General features: G+C 41.9%; 1 protein-coding gene across 1 annotated transcript in view; it reads left to right on the top strand.

The window, feature by feature from the left end:
• The first annotated feature begins 1279 nt into the window (after positions 1-1279).
• LOC141244477 (cornifelin-like) overlaps positions 1280-14135 on the top strand; it is a 50368-nt gene continuing 37512 nt past the window's right edge. The window contains exon 1 of the mRNA XM_073669011.1: positions 1280-1405. The gene's annotated coding sequence lies outside the window, so the exon portion shown is untranslated. The remainder of the gene's footprint in view (positions 1406-14135) is intronic.

Consider the following 14135-nt stretch of genomic DNA (forward strand, 5'->3'; position numbering starts at 1 on the left):
GCTGGTCTGGGGTCTGTATTCCTCTTTGGGTCTGGTCTGGGGTCAGTATTTTTCTTTGGGTCTGGTCTGGGGTCTGTATTTCTCTTTGGGTCTGGTCTCTGGTCTGTATTTCTCTTTGGGTCTGGTCTGGGGTCTGTATTTCTCTTTGGGGCTGGTCTGGGGTCTGTATTTCTCTTTGGGTCTGGTCTGGGGTCTGTATTTCTCTTTGGGTCTGGTCTGGGGTCTGTATTTCTCATTGGGTCTGGTCTGGGGTCTGTATTTCTCTTTGGGTCTGGTCTGGGGTCTGTATTCCTCTTTGGGTCTGGTCTGGGGTCTGTATTTCTCTTGGGGCTGGTCTGGGGTCTGTATTTCTCTTTGGGTCTGGTCTGGGGTCTGTATTTCTCTTTGGGTCTGGTCTGGGATCTGTATTTCTCTTTGGGTCTGGTCTGGGGTCTGTATTTCTCTTTGGGTCTGGTCTGGGGTCTGTATTCCTCTTCGGGTCTGGTCTGGGGTCTGTATTTCTCTTTGGGTCTGGTCTGGTGTCTGTATTTCTCTTTGGGTCTGGTCTGGGGTCTGTATTTCTCTTTGGGTCTGGTCTGGGGTCTGTACTTCTCTTTGGGTCTGGTCTGGGGTCTGTATTTCTCTTTGGGTCTGGTCTGGGGTCTGTATTTCTCTTTGGGTCTGGTCTGGGGTCTGTATTTCTCTTTGGGTCTGGTCTGGGGTCTGTATTTCTCTTTGGGTCTGGTCTGGGGTCTGTACTTCTCTTTGGGTCTGGTCTGGGGTCTGTATTTCTCTTTGGGGCTGGTCTGGGGTCTGTATTTCTCTTTGGGTCTGGTCTGGGGTCAGTATTTCTCTTTGGGTCTGGTCTGGGGTCTGTATTTCTCTTTGGGTCTGGTCTGGGGTCTGTATTTCTCTTTGGGTCTGGTCTGGGGTCTGTACTTCTCTTTGGGTCTGGTCTGGGGTCTGTATTTCTCTTTGGGTCTGGTCTGGGGTCTGTATTTCTCTTTGGGTCTGGTCTGGGGTCTGTATTTCTCTTTGGGGCTGGTCTGGGGTCTGTATTTCTCTTTGGGTCTGGTCTGGGGTCAGTATTTCTCTTTGGGTCTGGTCTGGGGTCTGTATTTCTCTTTGGGTCTGGTCTGGGGTCTGTATTTCTCTTTGGGTCTGGTCTGGGGTCTGTACTTCTCTTTGGGTCTGGTCTGGGGTCTGTATTTCTCTTTGGGTCTGGTCTGGGCACGGCCCTCGGGCTCTTATGGAGCTTCACCTCTGCCAGGTGTAGTGACATTTCTGTGAGAACTGGGAGCGTTCATCTTCTTTAATGTCACATTCCCCGGAGACAGCTGAACCGGTCGGGGCAGATTCAGAAGCTATAAAACCCCAAACAGCCCCGGCCAGTGACAAACAGCGGAGACGAGCGGCCATCGAGAAGGTAAAGGAACATCACTTACTGCTAATATTCTACTGATAAGTCCTCAATACATAGATGACATCTCCAATATCAATGATATCTGGAGAGCGGTGATGTCACTGCTGTATAATATAACTGATATCTGGAGAGCGGTGATGTCACTGCTGTATAATATAACTGATATCTGGAGAGCGGTGATGTCACTGCTGTATAATATAACTGATATCTTTAGAGCGGTGATGTCACTGCTGTATAATATCACTGATATCTGGAGAGCGGTGATGTCACCGCTGTATAATATAACTGATATCTGGATAGCGGTGATGTCACTGCTGTATAATATAACTGATATCTGGAGAGCGGTGATGTCACTGCTGTATAATATAACTGATATCTGTAGAGCGGTGATGTCACCTCTGTATAATATAACTGATATCTGGAGAGCGGTGATGTCACTGCTGTATAATATAACTGATATCTGGAGAGCGGTGATGTCACTGCTGTATAATATAACTGATATCTGCAGAGCGGTGATGTCACTGCTGTATAATATATCTGATATCTGGAGAGCGGTGATGTCACTGCTGTATAATATAACTGATATCTGTAGAGCGGTGATGTCACTGCTGTATAATATAACTGATATCTGGAGAGCGGTGATGTCACTGCTGTATAATATAACTGATATCTGGAGAGCGGTGATGTCACTGCTGTATAATATAACTGATATCTGGAGAGCGGTGATGTCACTGCTGTATAATATCACTGATATCTGGAGAGCGGTGATGTCACCGCTGTATAATATAACTGATATCTGGATAGCGGTGATGTCACTGCTGTATAATATAACTGATATCTGGAGAGCGGTGATGTCGCCGCTGTATAATATAACTGATATCTGGAGAGCGGTGATGTCACTGCTGTATAATATAACTGATATCTGGAGAGCGGTGATGTCACTGCTGTATAATATAACTGATATCTGGAGAGCGGTGATGTCACTGCTGTATAATATAACTGATATCTGGAGAGTGGTGATGTCACCGCTGTATAATATAACTGATATCTGGAGAGCGGTGATGTCACTGCTGTATAATATAACTGATATCTGGAGAGCGGTGATGTCACTGCTGTATAATATAACTGATATCTGGAGAGCGGTGATGTCACTGCTGTATAATATAACTGATATCTGGAGAGCGGTGATGTCACTGCTGTATAATATAACTGATATCTGGAGAGTGGTGATGTCACCGCTGTATAATATAACTGATATCTGGAGAGCGGTGATGTCACCGCTGTATAATATAACTGATATCTGGAGAGCGGTGATGTCACTGCTGTATAATATAACTGATATCTGGAGAGCGGTGATGTCACTGCTGTATAATATAACTGATATCTGGGGAGCGGTGATGTCACTGCTGTATAATATAACTGATATCTGGAGAGCGGTGATGTCACTGCTGTATAATATAACTGATATCTGGAGAGCGGTGATGTCACTGCTGTATAATATAACTGATATCTGCAGAGCGGTGATGTCACTGCTGTACAATATAACTGATATCTGGAGAGCGGTGATGTCACCGCTGTATAATATAACTGATATCTGGAGAGCGGTGATGTCACCTCCTGTATAATATAACTGATATCTAGAGAGCGGTGATGTCACTGCTGTATAATATAACTGATATCTGGAGAGCGGTGATGTCACTGCTGTATAATATAACTGATATCTGGGGAGCGGTGATGTCACTGCTGTATAATATAACTGATATCTGGAGAGCGGTGATGTCACTGTTGTATAATATAACTGATATCTGGAGAGCGGTGATGTCACTGCTGTATAATATAACTGATATCTGGAGAGCGGTGATGTCACTGCTGTATAATATAACTGATATCTGGGGAGCGGTGATGTCACTGCTGTATAATATAACTGATATCTTTAGAGCGGTGATGTCACTGCTGTATAATATAACTGATATCTGGGGAGCGGTGATGTCACTGCTGTATAATATAACTGATATCTGGAGAGCGGTGATGTCACTGCTGTATAATATAACTGATATCTGGAGAGCGGTGATGTCACTGCTGTATAATATAACTGATATCTGGGGAGCGGTGATGTCACCTCCTGTATAATATAACTGATATCTGGGGAGCGGTGATGTCACTGCTGTATAATATAACTGATATCTTTAGAGCGGTGATGTCACTGCTGTATAATATAACTGATATCTGGGGAGCGGTGATGTCACTGCTGTATAATATAACTGATATCTGGAGAGCGGTGATGTCACTGCTGTATAATATAACTGATATCTGGAGAGCGGTGATGTCACTGCTGTATAATATAACTGATATCTGGAGAGCGGTGATGTCACCGCTGTATAATATAACTGATATCTGGAGAGCGGTGATGTCACCTCCTGTATAATATAACTGATATCTGGGGAGCGGTGATGTCACTGCTGTATAATATAACTGACATCTGGGGAGCGGTGATGTCACTGCTGTATAATATAACTGATATCTGGAGAGCGGTGATGTCACTGCTGTATAATATAACTGATATCTGGGGAGCGGTGATTTCACTGCTGTATAATATAACTGATATCTGGGGAGCGGTGATGTCACTGCTGTATAATATAACTGATATCTGGGGAGCGGTGATGTCACTGCTGTATAATATAACTGATATCTGGAGAGCGGTGATGTCACTGCTGTATAATATAACTGATATCTGGGGAGCGGTGATGTCACAGCTGTATAATATAACTGATATCTGGAGAGTGGTGATGTCACTGCTGTATAATATAACTGATATCTGGAGAGCGGTGATGTCACTGCTGTATAATATAACTGATATCTGGAGAGCGGTGATGTCACTGCTGTATAATATAACTGATATCTGGAGAGCGGTGATGTCACTGCTGTATAATATAACTGATATCTGGAGAGCGGTGATGTCACTGCTGTATAATATAACTGATATCTGGAGAGCGGTGATGTCACTGCTGTATAATATAACTGATATCTGGAGAGCGGTGATGTCACTGCTGTATAATATAACTGATATCTGGAGAGCGGTGATGTCACTGCTGTATAATATAACTGATATCTGGAGAGCGGTGATGTCACTGCTGTATAATATAACTGATATCTGGAGAGCGGTGATGTCACTGCTGTATAATATAACTGATATCTGGAGAGCGGTGATGTCACAGCTGTATAATATAACTGATATCTGGAGAGCGGTGATGTCACCTCTGTATAATATAACTGATATCTGGAGAGCGGTGATGTCACTGCTGTATAATATAACTGATATCTGGAGAGCGATGATGTCACTGCTGTATAATATAACTGATATCTGGGGAGCGGTGATGTCACAGCTGTATAATATAACTGATATCTGGAGAGCGGTGATGTCACTGCTGTATAATATAACTGATATCTGGAGAGCGGTGATGTCACAGCTGTATAATATAACTGATATCTGGAGAGCGGTGATGTCACTGCTGTATAATATAACTGATATCTGGAGAGCGGTGATGTCACTGCTGTATAATATAACTGATATCTGGGGAGCGGTGATGTCACTGCTGTATAATATAACTGATATCTGGAGAGCGGTGATGTCACTGCTGTATAATATAACTGATATCTGGAGAGCGGTGATGTCACCGCTGTATAATATAACTGATATCTGGAGAGCGGTGATGTCACCGCTGTATAATATAACTGATATCTGGAGAGCGGTGATGTCACTGCTGTATAATATAACTGATATCTGGAGAGCGGTGATGTCACCTCCTGTATAATATAACTGATATCTGGAGAGCGGTGATGTCACTGCTGTATAATATAACTGATATCTGGAGAGCGGTGATGTCACTGCTGTATAATATAACTGATATCTGGAGAGCGGTGATGTCACTGCTGTATAATATAACTGATATCTGCAGAGCGGTGATGTCACTGCTGTATAATATAACTGATATCTGGAGAGCGGTGATGTCACTGCTGTATAATATAACTGATATCTGGAGAGCCGTGATGTCACCGCTGTATAATATAACTGATATCTGGGGAGCGGTGATGTCACTGCTGTATAATATAACTGATATCTGGAGAGCGGTGATGTCACCGCTGTATAATATAACTGATATCTGGGGAGCGGTGATGTCACTGCTGTATAATATAACTGATATCTGGAGAGCGGTGATGTCACCTCCTGTATAATATAACTGATATCTGGAGAGCGGTGATGTCACCTCCTGTATAATATAACTGATATCTGGAGAGCGGTGATGTCACTGCTGTATAATATAACTGATATCTGGAGAGCGGTGATGTCACTGCTGTATAATATAACTGATATCTGCAGAGCGGTGATGTCACCGCTGTATAATATAACTGATATCTGGAGAGCGGTGATGTCACTGCTGTATAATATAACTGATATCTGGGGAGCGGTGATGTCACTGCTGTATAATATAACTGATATCTGGAGAGCGGTGATGTCACTGCTGTATAATATAACTGATATCTGGGGAGCGGTGATGTCACCGCTGTATAATATAACTGATATCTGGAGAGCGGTGATGTCTCTGCTGTATAATATAACTGATATCTGGAGAGCGGTGATGTCACTGCTGTATAATATAACTGATATCTGCAGAGCGGTGATGTCACTGCTGTATAATATAACTGATATCTGGAGAGCGGTGATGTCACTGCTGTATAATATAACTGATATCTGGAGAGCGGTGATGTCACTGCTGTATAATATAACTGATATCTGGAGAGCGGTGATGTCACTGCTGTATAATATAACTGATATCTGGAGAGCGGTGATGTCACCGCTGTATAATATAACTGATATCTGGAGAGCGGTGATGTCACCGCTGTATAATATAACTGATATCTGGAGAGCGGTGATGTCTCTGCTGTATAATATAACTGATATCTGGAGAGCGGTGATGTCACTGCTGTATAATATAACTGATATCTGGAGAGCGGTGATGTCACCGCTGTATAATATAACTGATATCTGGAGAGCGGTGATGTCTCTGCTGTATAATATAACTGATATCTGGAGAGCGGTGATGTCACTGCTGTATAATATAACTGATATCTGGAGAGCGGTGATGTCACTGCTGTATAATATAACTGATATCTGGAGAGCGGTGATGTCACTGCTGTATAATATAACTGATATCTGGAGAGCGGTGATGTCTCTGCTGTATAATATAACTGATATCTGGAGAGCGGTGATGTCACTGCTGTATAATATAACTGATATCTGGAGAGCTGTGATGTCACTGCTGTATAATATAACTGATATCTGGAGAGCGGTGATGTCACTGCTGTATAATATAACTGATATCTGGAGAGCGGTGATGTCACTGCTGTATAATATAACTGATATCTGGATAGCGGTGATGTCACTGCTGTATAATATAACTGATATCTGGAGAGCGGTGATGTCACTGCTGTATAATATAACTGATATCTGGAGAGCGGTGATGTCACTGCTGTATAATATAACTGATATCTGGGGAGCGGTGATGTCAATGCTGTATAATATAACTGATATCTGGAGAGCGGTGATGTCACTGCTGTATAATATAACTGATATCTGGAGAGCGGTGATGTCACTGCTGTATAATATAACTGATATCTGGAGAGTGGTGATGTCACTGCTGTATAATATAACTGATATCTGGGGAGCGGTGATGTCACTGCTGTATAATATAACTGATATCTGGAGAGCGGTGATGTCACTGCTGTATAAAATAACTGATATCTGGAGAGCGGTGATGTCACCGCTGTATAATATAACTGATATCTGGAGAGCGGTGATGTCACCGCTGTATAATATAACTGATATCTGGAGAGCGGTGATGTCACTGCTGTATAATATAACTGATATCTGGAGAGCGGTGATGTCACCTCCTGTATAATATAACTGATATCTGGAGAGCGGTGATGTCACTGCTGTATAATATAACTGATATCTGGAGAGCGGTGATGTCACTGCTGTATAATATAACTGATATCTGGAGAGCGGTGATGTCACTGCTGTATAATATAACTGATATCTGCAGAGCGGTGATGTCACTGCTGTATAATATAACTGATATCTGGAGAGCGGTGATGTCACTGCTGTATAATATAACTGATATCTGGAGAGCCGTGATGTCACCGCTGTATAATATAACTGATATCTGGGGAGCGGTGATGTCACTGCTGTATAATATAACTGATATCTGGAGAGCGGTGATGTCACCGCTGTATAATATAACTGATATCTGGGGAGCGGTGATGTCACTGCTGTATAATATAACTGATATCTGGAGAGCGGTGATGTCACCTCCTGTATAATATAACTGATATCTGGAGAGCGGTGATGTCACCTCCTGTATAATATAACTGATATCTGGAGAGCGGTGATGTCACTGCTGTATAATATAACTGATATCTGGAGAGCGGTGATGTCACTGCTGTATAATATAACTGATATCTGCAGAGCGGTGATGTCACCGCTGTATAATATAACTGATATCTGGAGAGCGGTGATGTCACTGCTGTATAATATAACTGATATCTGGGGAGCGGTGATGTCACTGCTGTATAATATAACTGATATCTGGAGAGCGGTGATGTCACTGCTGTATAATATAACTGATATCTGGGGAGCGGTGATGTCACCGCTGTATAATATAACTGATATCTGGAGAGCGGTGATGTCTCTGCTGTATAATATAACTGATATCTGGAGAGCGGTGATGTCACTGCTGTATAATATAACTGATATCTGCAGAGCGGTGATGTCACTGCTGTATAATATAACTGATATCTGGAGAGCGGTGATGTCACTGCTGTATAATATAACTGATATCTGGAGAGCGGTGATGTCACTGCTGTATAATATAACTGATATCTGGAGAGCGGTGATGTCACTGCTGTATAATATAACTGATATCTGGAGAGCGGTGATGTCACCGCTGTATAATATAACTGATATCTGGAGAGCGGTGATGTCACCGCTGTATAATATAACTGATATCTGGAGAGCGGTGATGTCTCTGCTGTATAATATAACTGATATCTGGAGAGCGGTGATGTCACTGCTGTATAATATAACTGATATCTGGAGAGCGGTGATGTCACTGCTGTATAATATAACTGATATCTGGAGAGCGGTGATGTCACCGCTGTATAATATAACTGATATCTGGAGAGCGGTGATGTCTCTGCTGTATAATATAACTGATATCTGGAGAGCGGTGATGTCACTGCTGTATAATATAACTGATATCTGGAGAGCGGTGATGTCACTGCTGTATAATATAACTGATATCTGGAGAGCGGTGATGTCACTGCTGTATAATATAACTGATATCTGGAGAGCGGTGATGTCTCTGCTGTATAATATAACTGATATCTGGAGAGCGGTGATGTCACTGCTGTATAATATAACTGATATCTGGAGAGCTGTGATGTCACTGCTGTATAATATAACTGATATCTGGAGAGCGGTGATGTCACTGCTGTATAATATAACTGATATCTGGAGAGCGGTGATGTCACTGCTGTATAATATAACTGATATCTGGATAGCGGTGATGTCACTGCTGTATAATATAACTGATATCTGGAGAGCGGTGATGTCACTGCTGTATAATATAACTGATATCTGGAGAGCGGTGATGTCACTGCTGTATAATATAACTGATATCTGGGGAGCGGTGATGTCAATGCTGTATAATATAACTGATATCTGGAGAGCGGTGATGTCACTGCTGTATAATATAACTGATATCTGGAGAGCGGTGATGTCACTGCTGTATAATATAACTGATATCTGGAGAGTGGTGATGTCACTGCTGTATAATATAACTGATATCTGGAGAGCGGTGATGTCGCCGCTGTATAATATAACTGATATCTGGAGAGCGGTGATGTCACTGCTGTATAATATAACTGATATCTGGAGAGCGGTGATGTCACTGCTGTATAATATAACTGATATCTGGAGAGCGGTGATGTCACTGCTGTATAATATAACTGATATCTGGAGAGCGGTGATGTCACTGCTGTATAATATAACTGATATCTGGACAGCGGTGATGTCACTGCTGTATAATATAACTGATATCTGTAGAGCGGTGATGTCACTGCTGTATAATATAACTGATATCTGGAGAGCGGTGATGTCACTGCTGTATAATATAACTGATATCAGGGGAGCGGTGATGTCACCGCTGTATAATATAACTGATATCTGGGGAGCGGTGATGTCACTGCTGTATAATATAACTGATATCTGGAGAGCGGTGATGTCACTGCTGTATAATATAACTGATATCTGTAGAGCGGTGATGTCACTGCTGTATAATATAACTGATATCTGGAGAGCGGTGATGTCACTGCTGTATAATATAACTGATATCTGGAGAGCGGTGATGTCACAGCTGTATAATATAACTGATTTCAGGGGAGCGGTGATGTCACTGCTGTATAATATAACTGATATCTGGAGAGCGGTGATGTCACAGCTGTATAATATAACTGATTTCAGGGGAGCGGTGATGTCACCGCTGTATAATATAACTGATATCTGGGGAGCGGTGATGTCACTGCTGTATAATATAAGTGATATCTGGAGAGCGGTGATGTCACTGCTGTATAATATAACTGATATCTGTAGAGCGGTGATGTCACTGCTGTATAATATAACTGATATCTGGAGAGCGGTGATGTCACTGCTGTATAATATAACTGATATCTGGGGAGCGGTGATGTCACCGCTGTATAATATAACTGATATCTGAAGAGCGGTGATGTCACTGCTGTATAATATAACTGATATCTTCAGAGCGGTGATGTCACTGCTGTATAATATAACTGATATCTGGAGAGCGGTGATGTCACTGCTGTATAATATAACTGATATCTGGAGAGCGGTGATGTCACTGCTGTATAATATAACTGATATCTGGAGAGCGGTGATGTCACTGCTGTATAATATAACTGATATCTGGAGAGCGGTGATGTCACTGCTGTATAATATAACTGATATCTGGAGAGCGGTGATGTCACTGCTGTATAATATAACTGATATCTGGGGAGCGGTGATGTCACTGCTGTATAATATAACTGATATCTGGAGAGTGGTGATGTCACTGCTGTATAATATAACTGATATCTGGAGAGCGGTGATGTCACCGCTGTAAAATATAACTGATATCTGGAGAGCGGTGATGTCACTGCTGTATGATATAACTGATATCTGGAGAGCGGTGATGTCACTGCTGTATAATATAACTGATATCTGGAGAGTGGTGATGTCACCGCTGTATCATATAACTGATATCTGGAGAGCGGTGATGTCTCTTCTGTATAATATAACTGATATCTGGAGAGCGGTGATGTCACTGCTGTATAATATAACTGATATCTGTAGAGCGGTGATGTCACTGCTGTATAATATAACTGATATCAGGGGAGCGGTGATGTCACCGCTGTATAATATAACTGATATCTGGGGAGCGGTGATGTCACTGCTGTATAATATAAGTGATATCTGGAGAGCGGTGATGTCACTGCTGTATAATATAACTGATATCTGTAGAGCGGTGATGTCACTGCTGTATAATATAACTGATATCTGGAGAGCGGTGATGTCACTGCTGTATAATATAAGTGATATCTGGAGAGCGGTGATGTCACTGCTGTATAATATAACTGATATCTGTAGAGCGGTGATGTCACTGCTGTATAATATAACTGATATCTGGAGAGCGGTGATGTCACAGCTGTATAATATAACTGATATCAGGGGAGCGGTGATGTCACCGCTGTATAATATAACTGATATCTGGGGAGCGGTGATGTCACCGCTGTATAATATAACTGATATCTGGAGAGCGGTGATGTCACCGCTGTATAATATAACTGATATCTGGAGAGCGGTGATGTCACTGCTGTATAATATAACTGATATCTGGGGAGCGGTGATGTCACTGCTGTATAATATAACTGATATCTGGAGAGCGGTGATGTCACTGCTGTATAATATAACTGATATCTGGAGAGCGGTGATGTCACTGCTGTATAATATAACTGATATCTGGAGAGCTGTGATGTCACTGCTGTATAATATAACTGATATCTGGAGAGCGGTGATGTCACCTCCTGTATAATATAACTGATATCTGCAGAGCGGTGATGTCACTGCTGTATAATATAACTGATATCTGCAGAGCGGTGATGTCACAGCTGTATAATATAACTGATATCTGCAGAGTGGTGATGTCACTGCTGTATAATATAACTGATATCTGCAGAGCGGTGATGTCACCGCTGTATAATATAACTGATATCTGGAGAGCGGTGATGTCACTGCTGTATAATATAACTGATATCTGGAGAGCGGTGATGTCACTGCTGTATAATATAACTGATATCTGGAGAGCGGTGATGTCACTGCTGTATAATATAACTGATATCTGGGGAGCGGTGATGTCTCTGCTGTATAATATAACTGATATCTGGAGAGCGGTGATGTCACTGCTGTATAATATAACTGATATCTGGAGAGCGGTGATGTCACCGCTGTATAATATAACTGATATCTGGGGAGCGGTGATGTCACTGCTGTATAATATAACTGATATCTGGAGAGCGGTGATGTCACTGCTGTATAATATAACTGATATCTGGGGAGCGGTGATGTCACTGCTGTATAATATAACTGATATCTGGAGAGCGGTGATGTCACTGCTGTATAATATAACTGATATCTGGAGAGCGGTGATGTCACTGCTGTATAATATAACTGATATCTGGAGAGCGGTGATGTCACCGCTGTATAATATAACTGATATCTGGGGAGCGGTGATGTCACTGCTGTATAATATAACTGATATCTGGAGAGTGGTGATGTCACTGCTGTATAATATAACTGATATCTGGAGAGCGGTGATGTCACTGCTGTATAATATAACTGATATCTGGAGAGCGGTGATGTCACTGCTGTATAATATAACTGATATCTGGAGAGCGGTGATGTCACCGCTGTATAATATAACTGATATCTGGGGAGCGGTGATGTCACTGCTGTATAATATAACTGATATCTGGAGAGTGGTGATGTCACTGCTGTATAATATACCTGATATCTGGAGAGCGGTGATGTCACTGCTGTATAATATAACTGATATCTGGAGAGCGGTGATGTCACCTCCTGTATAATATAACTGATATCTGCAGAGCGGTGATGTCACTGCTGTATAATATAACTGATATCTGGAGAGCGGTGATGTCACTGCTGTATAATATAACTGATATCTGGAGAGCGGTGATGTCACTGCTGTATAATATAACTGATATCTGGAGAGCGGTGATGTCTCTGCTTTATAATATAACTGATATCTGGAGAGGGGTGATGTCACTGCTGTATAATATAACTGATATCTGGAGAGCGGTGATGTCACTGCTGTATAATATAACTGATATCTGGAGAGCTGTGATGTCACTGCTGTATAATATAACTGATATCTGGAGAGCGGTGATGTCACTGCTGTATAATATAACTGATATCTGGAGAGCTGTGATGTCTCTGCTTTATAATATAACTGATATCTGGAGAGCGGTGATGTCACTGCTGTATAATATAACTGATATCTGGAGAGCGGTGATGTCACTGCTGTATAATATAACTGATATCTGGAGAGCGGTGATGTCTCTTCTGTATAATATAACTGATATCTGGAGAGTGGTGATGTCACTGCTGTATAATATAACTGATATCTGGAGAGCGGTGATGTCACCTCTATAATATAACTGATATCTGGAGAGCGGTGATGTCACTGCTGTATAATATAACTGATATCTGGAGAGCTGTGATGTCACCTCCTGTATAATATAACTGATATCTGGAGAGCGGTGATGTCACCTCTATAATATAACTGATATCTGGAGAGCGGTGATGTCACTGCTGTATAATATAACTGATATCTGCAGAGCGGTGATGTCACTGCTGTATAATATAACTGATATCACGGGAGCGGTGATGTCACCGCTGTATAATATAACTGATATCTGGAGAGCGGTGATGTCACTGCTGTATAATATAACTGATATCTGGAGAGCTGTGATGTCACTGCTGTATAATATAACTGATATCTGGAGAGCGGTGATGTCACTGCTGTATAATATAACTGATATCTGGGGAGCGGTGATGTCACTGCTGTATAATATAACTGATATCTGGAGAGCGGTGATGTCACTGCTGTATAATATAACTGATATCTGGAGAGCGGTGATGTCACTGCTGTATAATATAACTGATATCTGGAGAGCGGTGATGTCACTGCTGTATAATATAACTGATATCTGGGGAGCAGTGATGTCACTGCTGTATAATATAACTGATATCTGGAGAGCGGTGATGTCACTGCTGTATAATATAACTGATATCTGGAGAGCTGTGATGTCACTGCTGTATAATATAACTGATATCTGGAGAGCGGTGATGTCACTGCTGTATAATATAACTGATATCTGGGGAGTGGTGATGTCACTGCTGTATAATATAACTGATATCTGGAGAGCGGTGATGTCACCTTCTGTATAATATAACTGATATCTGCAGAGCGGTGATGTCACAGCTGTATAATATAACTGATATCACGGGAGCGGTGATGTCACCGCTGTATAATATAACTGATAT

This window comes from Phyllobates terribilis, unplaced genomic scaffold, assembly GCF_046119375.1.
Source record: "Phyllobates terribilis strain yellow unplaced genomic scaffold, ASM4611937v1 Scaffold_1585__1_contigs__length_252701, whole genome shotgun sequence".
In the NCBI taxonomy this organism is placed as follows: Eukaryota; Metazoa; Chordata; class Amphibia; order Anura; family Dendrobatidae; genus Phyllobates; species Phyllobates terribilis.